This window comes from Dipodomys merriami, unplaced genomic scaffold, assembly GCF_024711535.1.
Source record: "Dipodomys merriami isolate MVZ:Mamm:240054 unplaced genomic scaffold, mDipMer1.0.p SCAF_453, whole genome shotgun sequence".
In the NCBI taxonomy this organism is placed as follows: domain Eukaryota; kingdom Metazoa; phylum Chordata; class Mammalia; order Rodentia; family Heteromyidae; genus Dipodomys; species Dipodomys merriami.
In genome coordinates, this window is record NW_027206017.1 from 728,032 (window position 1) to 753,375 (window position 25,344).

The 25,344-nt window shown below is 39.3% G+C and overlaps 1 pseudogene; it reads right to left on the reverse strand.

Moving 5' to 3' along the window:
• Positions 1-25,000, reverse strand: part of LOC138808545 (myelin protein zero-like protein 3 pseudogene) — a 38,265-nt pseudogene extending 13,265 nt beyond the window's left edge.
• Between the last annotated feature and the right edge of the window lie 344 nt (positions 25,001-25,344).

Genomic DNA, 25,344 nt, shown 5'->3' on the forward strand with positions numbered 1-25,344 from the left:
ACCACACTAAAGCTACCAGCACAACTATGTTTATTGCAGCATTATTTACCATAGCTAAGATATGGAACCAACCCAGATGCCCCTCAGTAGATGAATGGATCAAGAAAATGTGGTATATATACACAATGGAATTCTATGCCTCCATCAGAAAGAATGACATTTCCCCATTTGTTAGGAAATGGAAAGGTTTGGAAAAAATTATATTAAGTGAAGTAAGCCAGGCCCAAAGAAGCATAGGTCCCATGGTTTCCCTTATTTGCAATATCTAGTACAGGTATGAGTCAAGCGGAAAAGGCCAGATAATGTGATGTTAGGAAAATGAACCCTTAAATATGTAATGTTTTCGTTTCTTTCATGCATGTGTTTCTAATGCATTTATAAGATTATTTCTTTGTTGCTTTGTATGTCCCTCCCCCACAGTGTAACCCCCGCTTTCACTATATTTGATGTCAGTATAACATGGGGAGGAGATGGGGACAAACAAGTCGTTTAAGGATTCAGGTGGACCTGTTGCAACAATGAGAAGTATAAAATGTCATGTCAAAACCAGCTTTACAATTTCGGTGTGGGGGGGGAGGGGGGTATAATTGGGTGGGGGGAGGGGGGTAAAATTGGGTGGGGGGAGGGGGGAGGCGGGGAAGGGAAGTGAAGGGCAAACAAAGGAGGAGGCTGCAATGCTTGGTAAGAAATGTATGCATTATCCTGCCCATGTAATTGTAGCCCCTCTGTACAGTATGTTCTCAAATAAAATAAAATACAATTTTAAAAAAAAATACCATTAACATAGATTAATCAATACTTAAAACACAACTCAAATCACAACTCTACCAAAGATAATCTGTTCAACTTTGTCCAGATTTGATCTTGGAGTTTGGAGGCATGGATTAGTTGGTAGAGCACTATCAAATGAGCAAAAAAGTCAGGTATCAAATTCAATTCCTGGTCTTGGACCTGAAAAATAAAACAAAAACAAAAACAAAAAGAGCTTGGAGTTATTAGTCATCTTATTCTTCATTAACTTTGAAGAGAAACAATTCTCTGTACTTGGCTAGAACATAATTTCTCAGCTACATTGTCTCTCCAGATTTCCCTGAATTTAAATTCATCCTTCTTACTTAGCTAATAGTAGAATGATAATTCTTCTGAAAAACTCTACAGTTAATTTATTGTGTTAGAAATTGAGTTATGTGTTAAAGAAGTATAAGAAAACAGATACAAATAGACTAAATTTAAATGAATGTTTCAGCTTCTCTATTCTCTTATAACTTCTATTTAGATGACTTTATAAGAGTATGATCCTATTAAGCTATATGAAAATTAAAAATACGTAGAAATAACTCTTATCAGACTTCCTAAGAGGAAAATATGTAGGAAGAAAGAGACCTTGTAATACCTCACTGTAAGTCATTGCATCCTTTTACTGATAGAGTCTAATCTGAGGCTTAACACTAAATATACCATAACTATAAATTTACCACAAAACATTCTCCACATCTCTTGCAATTGGTATTATGAAATGAATTTTAAAAATTGTAATCAGTAACTTTAAGTTTAATAGTCTGAGATTTAAAAATTTTAAATATATTCTATCTAAAATATTAAATTATCAATAAAAAGTACCTACTTACACAACTTTGTCATTATAAATGGAATTACTAAGTCATCAAGTATCTACCTCTTCACCCAAAGCAATACTTCTTAGAGTAATACAACATGTTTATTTAAGGACTTGAAATTATTTTTATATTGTTAAAGCTCAATAAAATGCAGATTTATTTTTTAAACTGAACTGGACCAAATGACAAATAGTATATGCCATCAAGAACTTATAAATATATCATCTTCAAATTCAATGTGATTAATATTAATCCTGTGTATAGACACATGTATGTGTATATATATATATGTGTGTGTGTGTGTGTGTGTACATATATGGTGGGTATATATATAATGTAAAATTTACAGTGACAGTTTGTCAGTTATGAACGGAATTTGGTATGATTTTAACTACTTCTTTAAATCTTTGTCTAGCATTCAATTTTTGTATAAGTTTTGAACAATTTCAAAGTTTTTTTTGTTTTATATAAAAGCAAAGCTTGTTACTGACATATTATCAAGAATAAAATGTACTTTAAACTGTTAAAAAAATATTACTTTTCCACAATTCTCTGCGATAAGAGAAATTTATGTAATCACCTAGTCACAATAATAATATAAACCTCAGAAAGAGTCACTAGGAATTAATTTCAACCCCCAACTCAACAAAATTTCCCAACGAGGGCCTTAAACAAAAATATACTATGAGCAGGAGCTGAGTTTTCACACTCTGAGCAAAAGCCAAATGAAACAAAAATTAGACAGTGGTAGACCTATGGCCCAAGTAATAAAGCAAGCTACTTTTCTTAATTTTAATTTAAATTTTTTGTGAACATACTGTACAGAGGGGTTACAATTACATGGGCAAGATAATGAGTACATTTTTTACCAGGCATTGCAGCCTCCTCCTTTGTTTACCCTTCACATCCCTTTCCAGCCTCCTCCCTGCCCTCCCACCGAATCCTCCCCCCCACCCCCTGCACCAATGTTGTAAATTTCGTTTTCGACATGACAACTTGTACTTTTCATTGTTGAAACAGGTCCACCTGTATCCTTAAACAACTTGTTTTTCACCATCTCCTCCACAAATTATACCGACATCAAATACAGTGAAAGCAGGGGTTATACTGTGGGGGAGGGACATACAAAGAAAGAAAGAGATAATCTTTTAAATGCATTAGAAACAAATGAATGAAAGAAAAGACATTAAAATACATATATAAGGGTTCATTTTCCTCACATTACATTATCTGAACTTTTCGGCTTGACTCATACATATACTACATATTGCAAATAAGGGAAACCATGGCACCTATGTGTCTTTGTGCTTGGCTACTTCACTTAATATAATTTTTTCCAAGTCTTTCCATTTCCTAATAAATGGTGCAATGTCATTCTTTCTGATCGAGGCATAGAATTTCAGTGTGTATATAGAGCACATTTTCTTGATCCATTCATCTATTGAGGGTCATCTGGGTTGGTTCCATATCTTAGCTATGGTAAATAATGCTGCAGTAAACATAATTGTGCTGGTAGCTTTAGTGTGGTCTTGTTTGTAAACATTTGGGTAAATGCCCAAAAGTGGGATTGCTGGGTCATAGGGCAGCTCTATGTGAAGTCTTTTGAGGAACCTCCATACTGCTTTCCAAAGTGGTTGAAAATGTTTACACACCCACCAACAATGCAGTAAGGTTCCCTTCTGTCCACATCCCTTCCAGCATCTGTTGTTGTTAGAGTTCTTGAATTTTGCCATTCTAATTGGAGTCAGGAGGTATTTCAGTGTTGTTTTGATTTGCATTTATTTTATGGCTAGGGAGGTTGAACATTTCTTCATGTGTCTATTGGCCCTCCTTCTTTCTTCTTCAGAGAAGTTTCTCTTTAAGTCATTAGCCCACTTATTTATTGGGCAGTTGTTTCTTTGAGGATTTGTTGTTGGGGGATTTAATTTTTTGAGTTGCAAGCATATTTTAGATATGAGACCCTTGTCTGTTGTATGGCTAGTGAAGATCTTCTCCCAATCCGTGGGCTTTCTATTGACCTTGCTAGGTATGTCCTTTGCCATGCAGAAGCTCTGCAACTTCATATAGTCCCATTTGTCCAACCTTTCTTTGATTTGTTGTGTTTCTGGGTCTCTATTAAGAAAATTTCGGCCTGTGCCAAGGAGACCTAGGGTTTCTCTTATTCCATCCTGTAATGTTTCCAGAGTGTCTGCTTTGACACTGAGGACTTTGATCCATTTGGAGTTGATTCTGGTGCAGGGTGATATATAAGGATCTAGTTTTAATTTTCTACAAGTAGTTATCCAATTTTGCCAGCACCATTTACTGAAGAGGCTGACTTTCTTCCATTCTATTTTTTTAGCTCCCTTATCGAAGATTAGATGGCTATAGGTCTGTAGGTTCATTTCTGGGTTTTCAATTCTATTCCATTGGTCCTGAGGTCTGTTCTTATGCCAGTACCAAGCTATTTTGATTGCTATGGCTTTAGAGTAGAGTTTCAAATTTGGTATTGATATTCCTCCAGCAGTGCTCTTTCCGTTGAGGAGCGTTTTTGCTATTCAGGGTCTTTTAATTTTCCATATGAATTTTTGGATTGCCTCTTCTATTTCCGTGAAGAATGTGGTTGGAATTTTGATAGGTATTGCGTTGAATTTTTAGATAGCCTTGGAAAATATTGCCATTTTCACGATGTTAATCTTTCCAATCCAGAAGCATGGGAAGTTTTGCCATTTTCTAAGTTCTGTTTTGATTTCCTTTTTCAAGATTTTTAAGTTTTCATCATAGATGTCCTAGGTATTTTATTTTTGAGGGGGTTATTACAAATGGAGTTGCTTTCCTAATTTCAGCCACACTTTTCTCATTGTTGGCATAAAGACAAGCCATTGATTTTGGGGAGTTAATTTTATACCCTGCTACTTTGCCAAAGTTTTGAATCAGCTAAAGCAAGCTACTTTTAAGAGAAAAGAACAAGAAAACCTGAGTATGAAGGCAAGGCCCTAAACCCCTGACTTCCCAGAATGGAAAGTGGATCAGTCACGGAATTCAACAGTTTGTGCTTATTCTTTTTATCACAGCTGAATAATACCCCTTCAGTTCTAGGCCCTCCAATAGGTAATGGAAGTTATGCTTGTTCTTTGCTTCTGGCACACAAATAATTTGTGTAGAAGAAACCTATCCTCTTGCTTCCTAGATTCCAGGGTTCAGCCTCTCTTGTGAATCACGGTGGGAGGTGGATGGCAGTGTGACAAGAGGTTCCAAATAGAGTGACAGCAATGATAATGAACTTGCAGCTGGCAGCTGGATGCCAGGGCTAGGTGGCAACTTGTAGTGCCCTCTGATTACTCAGCAGTAGGGAGACTGAGTTGGAGCACCTGCTGGCTCTGCCTATCAAGTCCACCCCACCACCAGAGGTATAAATGGGGATCTGAGTTGGCTGTGTCAGATTCCTGCTCCCCAATGCTACCTGTTTTCCTCTGTGCGTAACACTGCTGAGGACACACATCCAACTTTTCTATAGCCTTGCACAATGAGGAAGATTGTGTACATATAGGCAGGCCAGAGTGGCAAACAGATTGGCGCAAAGATGAGCATGGCATTGGCCTAGGATCCTAGTCTCAAATATAGGGGGAGGAGGAGGAAGAGGACAGGGTTGGAGGGTGGAAAAAGTGGTGGTCTTGGCTAGGCTGAGGTAGGTGGGGCTCCATAGTGGTCCCTAACCTTCTGCAAATAAAGCCCCCCAGATAGCTTCCCCAATTTCCCTAATTTGTGTGGCCCGGGTGAGTGTGGTTTTTAAATAAGGCTGGGGTATTTTCAAATCCTTTGCATGACTGAGTCTTACCTGAGATTCAAGTCATTGTACTTAGTAACCTGGGAAGAGAATAATGCATTTTGGGTCTGGTTTGAATGAAAGGAATTCAGTGTCTTTGAGCTGACAGATACGGAGGATTCCCTTTCTGCCAACTGATGAGTGTCAAATAATTGAGAACAGTTCTTCCATCTTAATGGAAATTTCTCTGAGTTCTCATGCCTCATTTCAGCTCCGTTAAGTTGGGTGATCTCTAAATCAGTGGTTGTTGGTGTATGCTCTGAGGACCCTTGGAGTTCTGGAGACCCCTCTAGCTGAGTCTTCAAGATACTGCTTTGGCGGATGGCCAATAGACACATGAAGAAATGCTCAACATCCCTAGCCATAAAAGAAATGCAAATGAAAAACATTGAGATACCACCTCACTCCAGTTAGAATGGCAAAAATCAAGAACTCTAACAACAACAGATGCTGGAAGGGATGTGGAAAGAAGGGAACCTTACTGCATTGTTGGTGGGAGTGTAAACATTTTCAACCACTTTGGAAAGCAGTATGGAGGTTCCTCAAAAGACTTCACATAGAGCTGCCCTATGACCCAGCAATCCCACTTTTGGGCATTTACCCAAATGTTTACAAACAAGACCACACTAAAGCTACCAGCACAACTATGTTTATTGCAGCATTATTTACCATAGCTAAGATATGGAACCAGCCCAGATGACCCTCAGTAGATGAATGGATCAAGAAAATGTGGTATATGTACACAATATAATTCTATGCCTCCATCAGAAAGAATGACATTGCCCCATTTGTTAGGAAATGGAAAAACTTGGAAAAAATTATATTAAGTGAAGTAACCCAGGCCCAAAGAAACATAGGTCCCATGGTTTCCCTTACTTGCAATATCTAGTATATGTATGAGTCAAGCTGAAAAGGACAGATAAAGTGATGTGAGGAAAATGAACCCTTAGATATGTATTTTAATGCTTTTTTTCTTTCATTCATTTGTTTCTAATGCATTTATAAGATTATCTCTTTGTTTCTTTGTATGTCCCTCCCCCACAGTATAACCCCTGCTTACACAATATTTGATGTCAATATAATTTGTGTAGGAGATGGGGAAAAATATGTCGTTTAAGGATACAGGTGGACCTGATACAACAATGAGAAGTACAAGTTGTAATGTCGAAAACGAGCTTTACAACGTTGGTGCGGGGGGGGGGGGGAGAGGCTTGGGGGGGGGCTGGGAAGGGACGTGAAGGGTAAACAAAGGAGGAGGCTGCAATGCTTGATAAGAAATGTACGCATTATCCTGCCCATGTAATTGTAACCCCTCTGTACAGTATGTTCACAAAAAAAAATAAAATAAAATAAATTTAAAAAAAAGATACATCTTCGGCAATATCATCTCCATATAAGTCCACGTTCTCATCATAGAATCTAAACAGAATATGGTGTCATATAAGATGGAATACTCATAGAAGAATCTAGAGGTCTTTTATTCAGCCAGATCACAGAGATTAACAAAACTAAAATACCACCAATTTCTGTGCTTTTTTAATTTAGAAAATGTAATCATTTTTTACAAATATATTGGTGTCAACAGGACATGCGTTTCTTATAGTTACATTAAAATGCATTGTCCAGGCAGTTAACGTCCTAGGCCATAATACACATCTCTTTCCATCTCAGTTTTAGGAAATACTAAACGATGAGCACAGCATTGACTGCACTGGAAACTACTATGGAGACAGCAGCTTACAGCTGCAGAGAATCAAGGTATATTACAATGAGGCAGCTGGTGATTGTCTCCCATCTGGCTTCCCATACCATGGCACAATAATTCCCTAAGGAAACTAATGACAAGGAATGAGTTGGTGCCTTTCTAAGGGTAGTATTGTAATTTGAATTTGGGACCTTCATCTTGTAAGTCAAGTGCTGTATCCTCCTGAGCCACTCAAGCAGATATCTTAATTTTTGAGTATACTCTTGGGAATTTAAACACAATCCAAGATAAGGACTCAAATGTTTTTATTTCATGGTATTGTTTCTAACATATTTATAAGAAGATTTCTCTGTAGCTTTGTATGTATCTCCCCCATGGTATAACCCTGTTTTCATTGGATGTGATGTTGGTATAATTTGTGGATGGGAAGGGAAAAATCAAACTGTTCAAAAAGGTATGCAGGTGGACCCATTCCAACAATGAGATGTTCAAGACGTTATGTAGAAAACGAACTTTACAGCTTTGGCGTTTGGGGGGAAGGAATATGAAGGGGTAGAAGGGGAACAAAGGAGAAGGCAACAATGCTCAATAAGAAATGTATTCATTACCTTGTTCATGTAGTTTTAACCCCTCTGTATGGTATTTTCAAAATAAAAAAAATTGTAAAAAAAACAAATACAACCCAATGCCATTTTATTGTGTGCGAGTCATCCTTCTAAGCTGAAGATCTTGGCACTGACCATGAGCTTCTTTTGCTAAAGGCTAATATTCTACCATTTAAGTCACATCTCCACTAACAACTATTTTGGCTAATTTCTTGGAGATGAGAGTCTCCCAGACTTTCCTGCCCCAGCTGACTTCAATTTGTGATCCTAAATTCTCAGACCTTTGAGTAGCTAGAATTACATGCTTCAGCAACCAGAGTCCAGTTACATTGCCCTCTTTAAAACACAGATTGCATTCCTAAAAAAATATTTTAATTCAAAATTTAAAATTTTTGGGGGGTCCGGATGTGGGGCCTGAACTCTGGGCCTGGATGCTGTCCCTGAGCTCTCCAGCTCAAGGCTATTGCTTTACCACTTGGACCACAGCACCACTTGTGGCTTTTTACTTTTTGCTTATGTGGTGGTGAGGAATCGAACGCAAGGCCTCATGCATGCAAGGCCACCAGCCACACTCAGCCACCTTCCCACCCCCAATTTTAAAATTTTAAAGAGGGATGTTCAGTCACTAATATGCATGAGAATAGTCCAAATTACAAAGTATAAACTAATTGTCTCACCCTGAAATCTATAACACTTCTGGTCTTGAGCATTTTGACTATGAATACTTAGCCAACAATAATTTTTTTTAAGGTTTTAAAGTAAGAAAGCATTCTTCTGATGTAGAAAAACTAATGTGTAAACATTGTTTTAAATGATTAATATTGCCTTTCCTAATACAGACAGCCTAACCGAAGTCTACAGATTAGATTTTGAATTTTTGTAACAGTCAATGTAAAGTTCATTTAATTTTATATTAAGAGTTTCCATTCTACATTAGGGTATAAAAACAGAATCATGGAAACTTGGCTTTCGTGTGTAATAAACCAATAAACAAGTTCAAACAAAAGGATAAAGCTATTTAATTTATTTGATTTGTGGATCTACATTTTGGGATGTTCTCACCTTGATATTTTGTGTAAATATTGTTTAAGTAACGTCTAAGATTCAATCTTCTAGTTCCTTGGTTGAAAATGGTTGTGTGGGATTGTGTCACTCCTATGAACAATATTTTAGATTGTGTCTTTATTAGATCCTGTATATCCAGCAAGATGGCCAGTTTTCTTTATGTGAATGTTTAGAAAAGGGGGCATTTTCAAACTGGTATTTTATCATTTTAACTGATGTCTCTTTGGCCAACTCAGGTTAAATGGCTAATTGCAAGTAATTGCCCAAGTTTCTTCTGAGTATTTGAATACAGGGATATGTGCTATTTGATAACCATTATTGTAACATTATAAGACAAAAAATATATATTGTGTATATTTTTCCCCAGGAAAGACTTATACTTGAATTCCCCCTATATCTACTTGCTGAATAGCCACACTTGGCTCTTTTATTTTTGTCGGACATGGGGCTTGAACTCTGGGCCTAGGCATTGTCCCTCAACTCTTCAGCTCAAGGCAAGCAGCTCTACCACTTGAGCCACAGTGCCATTTCTGGTTTTCTGTTAGTTTATTGGAGATAAGAGTCTCATGGTTTTTTCTGCCCGGGCTGGCTTAGAACAGCGATCCTCTGATCTCAGCCTCCAGAGTAGCTAGGATTACAGTCATGAGACACTGTTGCCTGGCACCTGTCTCATTTTCTTGAGAAAGCTAATTGGGGAAGGGAAAGGATAGTGGGATAACAACAAAGGGAGGGGTAACAATTTTTGAGAAGAAATGTAATTTCCTTACTCATGTAACTGTAACTCCTAAATGCAGCACATTTACAATAAAATAAAATTAACAACAACAACAAAAAAACCACAAAAGTTTCTTGCTTATAGGCGCTGGTGACTCATGCCTGTAATGCTAGCTACTCAGGAGGCTGAGAACTGAGGATCAGGGTTCAAAGCCAGCCTGGACAGGAAAGTCCCTGAGACTCTTATCTCCAATAAATCACTGAAAAAAACCTGTAAGTGGGGCTGTGGCTCAAGCGATAGAGTGCTAGTTTTGAGCTGAAGAGCTAAGGGACAATGCCCAGGCCCAGAGTTCAGCCAAATGACCAACCAAAAAAAAGTGGTTCTCATATTTCTTTTGCCCTGGAAGGCTCAAACCCTTATGCTCATCTTTGCCTCCTGAGTAGCTGAGAATTTGGCCACCATGCCCAAACAAAGGAATGAATATTCATGGAAATAGACAACTACAAATGTTAAAGTTGCTGAAACCTTTTGCATGTTGATTCATGCTCAAGATTTCTTTTGTTTTTCCATGTCCCAAATGCTGTAATTTCTGTAATAAATGCTGAGAGCCACTTAGAATCATAAGCTCTTCCCCTAAGTTCCTTGTCAAATATAGGTATAAGTCAACTCTTGTTCCCACAGGCAACAAATAAGTTCCTAGGGACATCATGGTGGACCTAGAGCCTGGAACCTTAGCCTCTGCCCAGAGCTTTAGGGCATACAACTTCATATTTGGCATGTCATAATGGTCCATGGGTCCTAACATCAAGGTACCCCAGTTCCCTTTGCTAGACAGAGCATTTATCCATCTAGATATCATCCACACATAACCCACCTATTCCAGTCCATGGGAGTCATGCACCTGGCCACTCAAACAACTCAGATCAGTGCCACTCTGCAAGCCCTCCATGACAGAGCAGCCTCTGAAGGGAAAGAACAGCCAGCAGAGATAACCTCCAGCAAGGTTTCAGGGCTTCTGATCATTTCAAAGGCCTGGCAATAACAGGGAACCACTTCAGGACACCAGAAATGAAAACACAGCAACGTGTGAGCAAGGTTCAGACAAGTGCTTGCAGCTTAGCTTCCCTCTGACGTCATTGTGATCCTGTCCCTCCTGTGAAAGTAACTACAATTCCAGTATTGAGGCAGGGTTTGTTTTTCATTTCTAGAAGTACTTAGTTGGGTTAAAATGTATCTTCCTCCACATTGTCTTTACTTACTTTACAACCTGTGTGATTTTTAGGGTCCCAGAAACATTGAAATTATTCCCTTTATTTCACCAAATTGTATCTAAAAGAATATCAGTGTTTGCTCAGAAGAGTCCTGGATGAGATGGAGTTCACTGAGGATGAGAGAAATATAAATGACCTAGTGTCTGAGTACCAGCAGTGACAAGATTCCACTACTGGTGAAGAAGGGGAATTTGAAGAAGACTTGGTGGAGGAAGAGGTTTAAGCCTTCCCATTGCTAGCAGTGCAACGGGAGTGCCAGAGCTTGTCTACTACTTCTCAATTGAATGGTACTATCCTGAGCACTTTATATCCTGCAGTGCGGTCCTTGCTGTGTATCATAATGCCTAGCCTTGTCTGTCATGAACTCACTTACAGTGAATGTCAACAAGTGGCTTTATTTTTTTGGAGGGGTCCAGTCGTGGGGCCTGAACTCTGGGCCTGGGCGCTGTCCCTCAGCTCTTCAGCTCAAGGCTAGCACTCTACCACTTGAGCCACAGCACCACTTCCAGCTTTTTTTTTCTGCTTATGTAGTGCTGAGGATCAAACCCAGGGCCTCATGCATGCAAGGCATGTGCTCTACCACTGAGCCACCTTCCCAGCCCAATGTGTGGATTTCCTTTAAATAGGATTGTTTAAAAACCCCATTTATAAAAATAGTAATTGAAGTGGACCCTGAGATGAGGCCGAAGCTGGTATGATTTCATTTTGATCTAGGCCTTTGTTTTAGGGATTTTAGACTTGGTTGGCCTACTTCCTGGAATGTAGAAAATCCATCTGGTCCCCCTCCCCTTAACAAACTAACCCACCCTTGACCAGTTAAAGACTAACCCATAAAACAGGTTGTAATCTGGCTCCAACTGGTGACATCACTTGCTTACCATAAACCCTGCCTTTTGCACATGCTTACGTTAAACTCTGCCTATTGGCCACCTGTGTGTGGTCTGGTATGACTGTACAATCCTTTGTTTGTGTTATGATCCCAATGGTCAACTGAGGGTGACCAGGCTTAACCTCATAGGTTTTTGCCTTTAAAAACCAAAGAATGGGGTCACTAGGGGTCCCAGTATCAGCTCCCGATCCTGTGCTGTGGCTCTTACTGGTCACAGTAGGAACTTCCTCAATAGAGTTGCATCTTTGTTAACAAGTTTGTTGTGGTGGGCTCTGTCACTGTGGATGACTAGGTGGGTTTGCCTGCCTGAGTAGGGGTCTTCCTACTACATTTAATGGGGGATCATCCAGGATAGAGTTCTTAGCTGCTCCAAACTGAGGGGGATGGAAGTCCCAGGCATGGAAGACAGTGTGTGGGCACTCAGCTGTTGGAGAGAAGCTCTGAGAAAATCCTCAACGTAAGCGCAGTTGACCTAGATAACGAAGTCGCCAGAATGAGGTCAAAAGTTGAATGAGTCTGAAAGCAAGAGAGTCCCCTCCAGCCAAGGAGGTCCAGGGACTCCTGGACCCCTCAATTCCACCAGTCTTAGCAGTCCTAATTGGATGGGGGCTTGCTTGTGGAGAAAATAGGTTGAGAGAAAAAGTAACTTTTGGTTTTGGGATCCCTCCTCATTCTGTGTATAATCGTTTCTGTCTGTGTCTCATTGTGCTTTTGCTTTTGCTTGCCATGTTTTAATTGGATTTACTTTATGGGAAAAATATGGGACAAAGTAATTCCACTCCTGGGACATCCCTAGACCTTGTCCTACTTCATTTTAAATATTTCAAAAAACAAACAAACAAACAAAAATCCCTGCTAGTTCTACTTTTGTAACTTGCTTCTTTGTCAATTATGAAACTGACTCTGACCACCTGCAAGTGGCCCCAGTTAGATCTCAGCCTCAGGCCTCGGCTGAGGGTATGAGCATGGGGACAACCTGCCAGTCTGAGGGGACTTCTTTCTCTTGACCCAAGATGACAGGGAATTCTCCTCTGTCTTAGAAGGCCCCTGGGTCAATGTTTGCAGGAATCTAAAAGAAAAATCCTCCGGAGGTGAGCAAATGGGGTTCGAGTCCCTTGGTGAGTGAATGGTGGTGAGATATTGCCGCATTCACTGAGATCTGATTTTGTCTTTGTGGCCACTTATCTGTCTTGTTTACTTTGGTGTGTTTTCTGTTCTATGTTTTCTGAGGTAGGGAAGTTCTGGGTGCGAGTTGCAGGCTCACTCAACAGACTCTGGATTCAGCTTCCTAAGTGGGAGCAGCACAGAGTTCTGGTAAGGATGAGATGGGGCCAATTAGTCCCCAACTCAGACTTTGGTTCTTCTCTTGTCCTGTTTTAAAATTGGTTCTAGTTTTAAATGAGGATTCTTAGTTTTTGTGTTTGTGTTTTTGTTATTTATTTGAACATCTCTGGGAGAATAAAAGTTCCAGCCTCCAGCTAGGCTTAATCAGACCTGCTTTATCCCCCTCTGTGAGGCATGGAAGTTTGATGGACTAGCTTGGTCTCCTTCAAGCCTCAGACTGAATTTTCTCCCTATGGAGGTTGACTGAGGGGAGGGTGTAAACTGCTGTGAGCCTGGTTGAGAGACATTCAGCTGGTCCTGTTTAGTTTCAGGTGACCCCCCCTCCCAGCCTTCCTCCAACTAAAGGTATTCAAAAGATTATTTGGTGAAATGCCTTAGGAAACATTCAAGCCCTGGGAAAATGAAGCTCAACAAAGGTGTTAAAAAAAAGGAAAATCTTGTCTTAAATTTTTGTTATCTGAAGATTTTAGAAATTGTACGTACATGATGTTAATTTTTGCGCACTTTAAGATCAGTGTGAGAGTGTTTTTTATGTGTGTGAACATGTTCAAGATAAGAATTGTCAGCATATCATAACAATTGGTTACGTTTAAGTTTAAAATTCAAAAGGTTCTGAGGTTTGGATATTACCAAATATTTTGAATAATCTTTAAAAAAAAGCATAAAATGTTTTTTAAGGATTATTTAACTTGAAAATTAAAAATCTGGTATTTTGAAATCTAATATTTTAAAATGCACAAAGCTGTTTACACTGTAATCAAGTTATCTGCTTAAACAAAAATGTATTGGCTGGTTGAGATTTAGTTCCCTTGGTTAAAATTTGGGGATAAATATTGGAAATACAAATATAAAGTTAGTTTAACACTGTCAAAGATGTTACCTGTACTGTCTGTTTAAAACTGTGTATTTCATTCAAGAACCAAGAGAAAAGAAAGGGGAAAAACTTAGAAGCCAACAAAAGACCTATCTTTAGGGGTGAGGCAGAAATGCAGTTCAGCTGGTCATACATGGTGGGACAGGTTTGGGGGGGAGTCCACAAATGGTGAGATGGGCCCTGGGAGGAGTCCACGCATGGTGAAAGAGGGCAAGCTGGCGCAAACAGTTCATCTAACCCTAAAGATTCAGATTGGGTGTGTACCCATTCCATAGGAGGAGCCAAGTGGCCCATCTTTGTTCTATCCCTTTTCCTGTAGCTAGACACTGGAAACATGATGGTAAAAATTAGTGTTGTGATGATCTGATTAGTATTCCTAAAACTGCTCCTTGGATGTGTTAAAATTAAATTAAAGAGGTGTTATAAAGAGGATTAAAATTTTATTTGTATAATGTGAATTGCTTTCAATAATCTTCTACAATTAGGATATGTTTTTACAAGTCATAAAGGTGTTAAGTCTAGCTTCTTGGTACAGTGATGGTGATTGTAATTCTTGCATTAGGGAAAATTTATCATTGGGGTTTAAAAGTTTTATTGTATATCTGTTTTAAATCAAGCAGCCAAGAGACAATGAATGACACTTGGCCTCAAGATTTCAAGGGATCTTTGTGAAATGCAAATGAAAACTAAAGTATAAAGTATTAAAAGGGATTGAGAAGAGGCTTAAAAAAGTAGGAATTGATTTTTGGATATAAAGTTTAAAAGTAAAATCGTTCTGAACATTTGCCCCAAAGTGCACAAAGGAAAAATTAGGATTACCAAAATAATTTTGCTATTCCAGTTTGCTCTTATGTTTGTTTGTTTTTTTAACAGTTTCCAGCAAGCCCAGAGAAAAGCACAGAGGATTTTACAAGTTTGTCAGTTGTAACTCTGGCTCTTAATAAGTTCCAGGTAAGAGCATGCTTAAAAGTTCTTCTATGTTGAAAACCATGTTGCTTTTAATTGGAGTAAAGTGGTCTTTTAGTTTAAATAGGGATACAGGTGGACCCATTGCAACAATGAGATGTACAAATCGTTATGTCGACAAATGAACTTTACTACTTTGGTGTGGGGGGTGGGGGGGATGGAGAGGAGATGGGAAGGGGAAACAATGCTTGATAAGAAATGTACTCATTTTCTTGCTCGTGTAATTGTAACTGATCTGTACGGTATTTTCACAATTTTATATATATATATATATATATATATATATATATATATGATTCATTGATCTGCACACAGGTTCAAAGCCATCCCAGGCAAAAAAAAATCCCTGCGAGACTGTCACCTCTAATCAGCCATCAGAGTGCTGAAATTGCAAGCAGAGTGGCTTTGGGACTCAAAGTGGCAGACTGCTAGCCTTGAGCTGGAGAGCTGAAGGACAGCAATCAGGACCCAAGTTCAAGTCCAGCAACCAGCTAAGGGAAATGCCAATGTGGGATTTATCTCAGTGTGGAGAAGACACTCCTGGGACAAAATCAATGGAAGGGCATCCAGAGGCAGTAATCCACTGCTTGGGTGGCAGAAATAATGTCATATCCTAGAGTCATTTGTGCATGGCCCTTCACAAATTGGTCAGAGCCAGGAGGTTATGAGAAGATAGTTTGTAAGCATTCCTAATGTCCATGACTAACTACCTTGTAAGGGACATTAACTTGCCAATCCTCTGTGATAGTAGTAAAGAGCTAAAGTTATAAATTGTGAGGGATAGTTTAATTCCCAAGTCCTGTATGTGCTAAAAGCCCTAATTGGCATTAACTGAGCTGACACCAGCCTCATGAAATTCATCTGTCCCAAAAAAATGGGGGGATTATAAAACTGAGTGTGTTTCTATTGACATCTTTCTAAAGGCCTGCACAGATAACTTAGGCATTGTAAGGTCATGAGAGATCACATTCGTAAGTCATCCAGAAAGATGCTTTTGCAAACCAGAGTGCTAAACAAGCTACACTACTGTAGCTGGAGAAATGGTCTGTAGAGTTGTCAAAAGTTAAAATATTGTTCTTAATGAAATCTTACCCTAGTAGCCTCTTTGTAAAATAAGCTAAGCTTATAAGTTCCTGGCAAGGTAGGATCAACGCCCCTCATGTCAGCTTGAAGAACTTACAGAAGATGGACCTTCGCCCATAAACCCCCTTTTAAGAACAAGAGTCCAGAGTCCATTTTGGAAAAATGAGGCAAAATATATAAAATAATAATTATTATTACTTTTTAGAAAAAGGTATAAAGAATAGTGTTAACAGGTGTGCAAAGGTGGAGACTGCATCTGTCAGAGATGATTACATCTAAGTCTTCTGTGTCTGTTTACCAAAATATCTGATTAGTAAAACGTTTGTCACTTTGGTAAATTATTCTAGGCTATTGTCTAAACAGTATTAAAAACCAACGGGGCCACAGCCTGCCAAGCCTATATAATGTATCCTTAACCAGTCTGTGTAGGAATTTGCAACCCAACACGAGTGTGACAGTCCTTTGGAGCCACTGCTGCTGCTACAGCCTGACAGTCACCTGGAGAAAATCTACATAGTTACCCTGACCACCTCCACTGTGGAAGAAATAGACCGAACTCCTGTCTGATTTCATCACCTGATACTGCATCACGGTTGAAAGCTGCTAAAACTAAGATCTTGTGGGACATTCTAACCTGGACTATCCTGAGTAGCAGTGAACAGCTAAGTACCTCTACACTCTTGAGTTCAAGCAGTTAATCTGATAGCTTCTAATAGATTACAAAACCCACCATTTCTAAAAAGAAATTGATTATATGTGTATGTAGAGGAGCCCAGTATGACCCCTGCTGTTACGCTCAGATGAAGTGTTGCTCAAGCAAGGCCAGAGGCTTGTCAACATACAGACAACACTTGTCACCATCTAAGCAATAATAGCTGAACCCCATTATAATGTCATCCCTCTTATGGTTCTCCTCCCTGATATTTTCAAAACTTTCCATAAATGTGTACAGACTTGCAGCATCCAGTGCTGTGGAAGGAAGGGTTGTTTCTGTTAAGCATGCTGCTGCCTTCTAAAATTACAGAATCTAAAGGAACAGTGGAGAAGCAGGGATCCCACTGAAAAGGAACTGTAACAAAATTAAAGCTTCTTTCTAACATTGAAATGTTGGACATTGCAGTTTCCTATCGGCAGACTTACTGACTTACACACAGGAGGACGAATGTGCATGTTCTGTGCAAGAGTTCTATCTGTTCTTTGCCACCACCATGTCCTTCTCCACAATGTGGCGGCTCAGATTGGACTTCATACTTGGAATTTCTTTCAAAGTTAGAGTTCAGGCAGCCAGTGACTTCTCTAGTTCCTGCATTTAAACATAAGAAAGATGATTTAAAGGAAACCTTAAGTCAAGCTGCTGCTGTTCTCACACATATAAGCAATTCCTTTGTTTAGATTCAAGGGGAGGAGGACCAGTCAAGGAAAGGCACCTTAGGAATGAGAAACAACCCTGGCCTCTTAAAGACCTACCTTGGTGGTCAGCCTCAAACCAAGTTGCTCTGAAAGGAACATTTATTCCTGCTTCCCTTTTCATTGCCTCAATTATCTCCCTAATGTTTAAATAACTCACTCTGGTATAAAATATAGGTCACCACTTCAATTTAGAGGACAGTGAAGTTAATATTTAGTTGAAATTTATTTAATAATGCTATATATATATATATATATATATATATATATATTTAAAAGTTGATAAATAGGTGACATCTCCTTTTAATAAAACTAAAAAATGTATTGAAGTAGTCATCACATACAATTTCTCTTCAACAGTCATTATTTTTAGGCTAACTTTCTAAATGAAAGAGTATAAGACTTTTTAAAAATATAATTAGTGCAGATATATCAGCCAAAGTTTCATCGGCCTGTGGATACACAATTTGTTGGTTTGTCTATTTTTCTTTGTGGTGGCTATTAGGAAAAGTAGGAAACTATCCATAGTGATACCTGGCATTATTTTTTGCTCTATTTACTTTAATTTTTTGTGCTGATCCTGGGACTTGCACTCATTGTGTGAGCACTGTCTGTAAGCTTTTTCTGATCAAGGCTATGACTTTAAAACTTGGGCCACAGTTCTACATCCAAACTTTTGGTTGTTAGTTGGAAATAAGACTCAGACATTCTGTCATTGGGCCCAACATCAAACTGAGGTTCTTTTGTCTCACCCTCCAAAATATCAAGGATTATAAACACGAGCCACTGTTAGTCATATTATGTGTTTTTTAAAGAATCTGTCAATAATAATAATAGAAAACTATTACTATTACTAAAGGCTCAAACCTGTAATCCCAGCTATTTCAGACCTAAGATAGATAGGATCATGGTTTAAAGCTTGACTGGTCAGACAATTCAGAGTTTGTTATTTTTTTAACCCGTTGGCCCCAGGGTTTAAATTCAGGCCTAGGCACTGTACATCAGTTGCTTTTCATTAAGGCTAGTGCTCTACCCCTAGAGCCACAGTGACACTTGCAGCTTTTCCTGAGTAGTTTATTAGAGGGAAGAGGTAAGGAGACTGCACAGTTTGGCTTTGAACTGCCCTCCAAAACCTAATCCTTGAAAATAGCAAAATAGTGATGCTTACCATCAATTAAGCAGCAAAAAAAACCCTGAAGATATGGCTCATTTCTTCAGTGGTGTAGTGTCCACCCTGCTTGGAAAAAGTTACAGAAATTCAAGCCTCAGTGTTGGCACATATGTACACAGAAGCATGAACATACATACATACATATAAAGGTCCTATACACAATTCCATGGGATGAAAAAAGAGGTAAAAAATGCTGGGAAGATGGCTCAAAATATTAATTTAAATTAGGAAAAAAATAAATAATTTCAATTGTTAAAAAAAATACTACCACAGCCGGGTGGCAGTGGCTCATACATGTAATCCTAGCTACTCAGGAGGCTGAGATCTGAGGATTTCAGTTCAACTCCAGACTGGGAAGGAAAAGCCCATGAGAGTCTTATCTCCAAGCAACCATGCAGAAAACAGTAGTGGCACAGTAGCTAAAGTGGTAGAGCACTAGCCTTGACATGAAGAGTTGAGGGATAGCACCCAGGCCCAGAGTTCAAGCCTCCTGACCAAGAAAAACAAACAAAAAATCTGCCATAGCTGATTGTGACTTAGGTGGTAGAGTGCTTTCTTCCCATATAGAGATATGAGTTCAATCCCCAGTGTTGTTCATACCAAAACAACCCAAGAAAAGCACACTAAGAACTATGTAACAAAAAATACAGCTTACATTGTAAAGAAAATTAAAACTTAGAAATATAATTGAGTAGAGCTAAAAGGAGAACCATGGCTCAATTGTTAGCAGCAATACACAGCATCAAGTAGGTATTAATTTCCATCAAAACAATCTAGACATTGAATCCAATACTTTGATAAGTCTACACAGCAATTTGTATAGATTGGAGGCACCATCAATTAGGAAAAATAAGCCTTGAGGAATGGCAGACAGGAACTCAAAAAGAAACAAGACATTTAGAGACATGCAAGCACATCTTCTTTGCTTCTAAATACACCCTGAGAAACAACAGGCTGCATTCCTCATTTTAAGGATAAACAGCAGTTGTATGGCAAAATGTATTTTCTCCTGGAAGAAATATACTAAAGAGTGAGTCACCAAATAAATAATCAAGAATTCAAAAGGTTTAACACCAAGAGTGAAAAAGACAAAATAAACAATTACCTGCATGACTTTATGACAGACTTTGCTTTATTAGAGAAACTCCCCTGATGTCAAGCAGCTCTATGCTTCTCTCTGTGACAGCACCCACATACTGAGTGTACTTCTATCTGTCTGTTGCTGTTTGTTTGCTTGCTTACTCAATAAAGCTATGCCAACTTTTCTTGCCATGATGACTTCTCTGGAAATTCTTATTCCGTGACCAAAGTCAAGGACCTTAAGTAAAGAGAACCTAGTTCTGGAGGGAAACTTTAAAAACCCTCACCTAGACCCAGTGACTGTTGCTTCAAATACTTAAGAGCTGGGTGGGAGTGTAGCTCAGTGCTAGAGCACTTGCCATCCACGCAGAAGACCTGGGTTTGGTCTCCAACAATAGAGGAAGGGAGGGATTCTGAAAGATCAAAGACCCAAAGAATGAGGAAGAACAAGGGTGGACACATCACACCTGAAATGAAAATTTGTCACACTGAAACACAGTAATCAAAACAGTCTGATATTAAAGCTGAAGAAACACAGTAAGTTAATAGTAGAGAAAAAAGAACCAAACCTACCTGGGAACTTGAGATCAGATACTAGATTATGCAATAAACAGCCACTAGGATAGCTAGCTATCTATATGAATAAATACAAAGTACACCATTACTTAAATCCTTTGCAAACAATTCCTAAAACAAATAGGGACGCAAAGGTAGAAAACAACTCATGGAATTTTAACGAATAACAAGTGAGTGTTTTAAGAATGGAAAATTATTTCCCAAAGGAAATAGAAATAGGAAAATAACAACAAATTTGTGTATATTACAACTTAATATCCATTATTCAGTAAGTGACAGCAAGAGATAAAAAGCCAAGTTCTATTAAGATCGAAGACACACCTCACAACTCCTGCACTAAAATTGGGTTTCTACAGGTCAGGAAGGAAGAAGAACCACTTACGTGGATCAATGGAATAGAATTAAACCTCAGAAATGAACACACAGATCTATAGCCACCTAATCTTCGAGAAGGGAGATAAAAAAATAGAATGGAAGAAAGACTGCATCTTCACTAAATGGCAAAATTGGTTAATCACCTGTAGAAAACTAAAGCTATATCTGGATATATCACCCTGCAACAGAATCACCTCCAAATGAATCAAAGGCCTCGGAGTCCGAGCAGACAAACTAAAAACATTAAAGTAGGGAATAGGAGAAACCCTAGTTCTTCTTGACACAGGTCAAAATTTTCTTAAAGAGACCCTGAAACACAACAAATCAAATAAAGGTCGCACAAATGGGATTGCATGCAGCTGTAGAGACTCTAAATGGCAAAGCACATAGCTAACAAGATCAATAGGAAGCCCACGTATTGGGAGATCTTCACTAGCCATAAAACCGAGAAGGGTCTCATATCTAAAATATACTTGGAGCTCAAAAAATTAAATTGTGCCACAAAAAATAGTCAAAGAAACAACTGCCCAATAAATAAGTGGGCTAAAGCCTTATAGAGAAACTTGTCTAAAGAGGAAGTAACAATGGCCAAAAGAAACATGAAGAAATACTCAACCTTTCTAGACATAAAAGAAATGAAAACAACATTGAGATTCCACCTCACCCCAGTTTGAATGGCTATAATGAAGAACTCTGACGGAGGCATAGAATTGCATTGTTTATATATACCACATTTTCTTGATCCATTCATCTACAGAGGGGCATCTGGGTTGGTTGCATATCTTAGCTATGGTAAATAATGTTGCAATAAACATACTTGTGCTGGTAGCTTTAGTATGGTCTTATTTGTGATCATTCAGGTAAATGCCCAAAAGTAGGATTGCTGGGTCGCCAGGGAGCTCTAGGTGCAGTTTTTTGAGGAACTTCCATACTATTTTCCAAACTGATTGAATAAGTTTAAACTCCCACCAACAATTGCCCCATTTTTTTTAGTAAATATACTTTATTCTCCTCTGTATTTGCTCTATACCTTGTTTTACAAAGTTATGAAGTTCACAGCTTTATGCCAAAATGTAAGAAGACTAGGCTTATTTGTTTATAAACATTTTTGCAGTCAGGTGTCATCTGAATTCTTCATTTGAATCCATACTCAATACTGAAGAAAAAAATCAGAAACCAAGGGTACTGGAGTAGAGTAGTGCTGTGGCTCAAGTGGTAGAGTGCTAGCCTTGAGCTGAAGAGCTCAGGGACAGTGCCCAGGCCCAGAGTTCAGGCCCCATGACTGAAAAAAAAATCAATTTCATCAGTATTTTGAGGCTGGGAAGGTGCCTCAGTGGTAGAGGTGACTTAGTGGTAGAGCGCTTGCCTTGCATGCATGAGGCCCTGGGTTCGATTCCTCAGCACCACATAAGCAAAAAGAAAAAACCGGAAGTGGCACTGTGGCTCAAGTGGTAGAGTGCTAGTCTTGAGCTGAAGAACTGAGGGACAATGCCCAGGCCCAGAGTTCAGGCCCCATGACCGGACCCCCCCCCCAAACAAAAGGGTGGATGGACCCGACTGAGCAAGTATGGAAGTGCTTTGTCCTCCGCCAAGTTCTATGTGAGAGTGGATGTGCGACCATCCACTAAACCAAAAAGCCCTGCTTCCCACACAGTAGCTGACTTCACCTACTGCCCTAAATGTGTGGTCCTGCTGAGCCGCATGGTGACCAGGGTTTCCCAGATTTGCTCTGAATTCAAGATTTTAATGCAGCTGAACTGGAATCAAATTGGGGTCGAAGGGGGAAAGGTTGTTGAAGACAGTTCTCCTATTAAGAAAAATACTGCCTCATTTTTTAGGAAATGGAAAGACTTGGAAAAAATTATGTTAAGTGAAGTAAGCCAGGCCCAAAGAAACATAGGTCTCAAGGATTCCCTTACTTACAATAAGTAGAATATGTCTGAGACAAGCAGAAGCAGTCTGACAAGTTGAAGTTAGTCTAAATGAGTCCCAAGATAAGGACTCAAATGTTTTTTTTTATTATTTCTAACATATTTAAAAGATGATTTCTTTTTTGCTTTGTATTTCCCTCCCCCATGGTATAACCCATGTTTTCCCTGTAGTTGATGTTGGTATAATTTGTGGAGGGGAAGGGTAAAAAAATTGTTTAAATAGGGATACAGGTGGGTCCATTGCAACAATGAGATGTACAAGATGTTATGTTGAAAAACGAACTTTACAACTTTGGGGGGCCAGGGAGGGAGATGGAGGAAAGGGATAGTGAGGGGAAACAAAGGAGGAGGCAACAATGCTTGATATGAAATGTACTCATTACCTTGCTCTTGTCATTGTTACCACTCTGTACGGTATTTTCACAATATAAAAAACTTATTAATACAAAAAAGAACTCAAACAGCATATGCTGCAGGGGATGTGCCCAGAAGGGAGCCCTACTGCATTTTTGGTGGGAGTGTAATCTTGTTCAACCACTTTGGAAAGTAACATAGAGGCTTCTCAAAAGACTCCACATAGAGCTCCCCTATAACCCAGCAATCCCACTTTTGGGCATTTACCCAAACAATAACATACAAAGCCATACTAAGGTTACCAGCACAACGATATTTATCACACCATTTTTAACATACGCAAGATATAGAAGCAGCCCAGGTGCTCCTCAGTAGAAGAATGGATCATGAAAATGTGGTATATACATACAATGGAATTGTATGCCTCCATCAGGAAGAATGACATAGCCCAATTTGTTAGGAAAGGGCAAGATTTGGAAAAAAATTATGTTAAGTGAAGTAAGCGAGGCCCACAGAAACATAGTTCCCATGGTTTCCCTTATTTACAATAATTAGTATATGTCTAGGACAAGTAGAAAATGTCAGAAGCTATGTTCTTATGATCTGATAAGATGAAAGTAAGTGAAATGCACCCCAAGATTGGGACAGATTTTTTTTTTGCCCTTAATGTTATTTTTTCTATCGTACCTATAAGGTACCATGTGATTTTTTTTTGTTGCTTTGTATGTTCCTCCCCCACGGTCTATCCCATTTCACTGTATTCGATGTTGGTATAATTTGGGGAGGGGAAGGGAAAAAATCAAAATGTTTAAAAAGGGATACAACTTGACCCATTGTAATAATGAGATGTACAAAACACTGTTAAAAAATAAACTTTACAATTTAGGCAGGGGTTAGGGATGTATAGTTGTGGAAATGGGAGGGAAGGGATGGTAGTGGAAAAACAAAGGAGGAGGCAACAATGCTTGATGAGAAATGTACTCATGTACATTTCTTTCTTGATAAGAAATGTACTCATTACCTTGTTAATGTCATTGTTACTCTTCTGTATGGTTTTTTCATAATATAAAAAACTTATTAATATAAAAAATAACTCTAATAACAGATGCTGGAAGGGATGTGCCCTCATGTAATTGTAAACACTTTCTCATGTAATTGTAAACAATCTCTACAGTATTAAAAAAAAGTAAAGAAAAAGAGTTCATCATGTTCTGTAGCAGGTGGATCACTGGTTTGGAAGGACAGACAGAATCTTTGCAGGCTCTAAGCACATAACCCAGGGCAATGCAGTCTATAGCCTGGAAACGAAGCCTGAAATACTCTGCGTATGGCCTTCCTTCCCTTGAAACCACAATTTAATAGGAAGAGGCAAATGTGTGTACCTCAAGCTTTGGTATGCACAGTTACAATCACATACACAAAAAACCCCACCCGGGGATTATTTCCCAGAAACGAGGAAGAAGGGCCACAAAATTGGTGTATCTGGGATGAGAGTAACTGGGACTACTGGGAGGAACCAGCAAGATGCAGTCCACAAAGTGAAGAACAGTTAACTGGGCTCCACCTCAGGGCAGTCTGCAAGACCTGGCCTTACTTCTCCTAGGTCTAATGTAGCACCTGCCTCGCGACTTTGGCACAACCTGCATACATTCCAGTAAACACATGCATTAATGCACAAAATCCATTACCAGCAATTTGTTCCCTCAATTGTAGAGTGGAAGGGCACCCACTTATGTCAGACAGGGACAGAAGGAGTGTTGGTTGAGGAGGACAGTAGCATCCACAGTTCCAGTACTATAACCTTGGGATACACAGACCATGGTGGAGAAAGCAAGTTGGGGAGGGGAGAAACTACAAGATCTGGCCTCCCTTCTCTTGGTCCTGTTGAGCATCTCCAGTTCAATCTGGCATCATGTCTGTGTGTTCCTATGAATGTATACACAAGGGCACAACCCTTCTCCCAAGATCAGTTTCTAAGTAGGGGTGATGTGGTCCACTTACCTCGAAACCAGGGCATGTGGGATGGCACCATCACTTGGAAAGAAACAGACCAGAAAGATGGAAGCGTACCAGGTGAGGATGAAGAGGTCCATATGCAGAACCTCCTTGTTGCAGTTGAAGCTATAGTGGGTTGTTGATTGTGGCAGCATCCCCAGCTCTTGTCCCATAATCCCCAGGAAAACAGGCCACAGCCAAGAGAGGAGGTGGAACAGATGTTATAGAAGCCTCAGAAGAGGGGGTGGAACCAAATTTTCTCAAAACAGGGCTGGGGCTGTTCTGAAATTTCTCCCACAGGGGTCAGGGGAGAAATTACAAAACAAGGAATGAAGGAGAGGGGCTCATGTACCTTATGTGGTCCTCTGAAGATAGCTCCCACAGCTGGGCCCACATTGAGCAGGAAGGTCATATGGTGAAGCTGAAGATCCCTCAGGCTCCCCTAGTGGCTGTGCCAAGCATAACACCAGTTGAGAGAGGGAGGCAAGGGCTGCACCTCCAACCCCATAAATGCCAG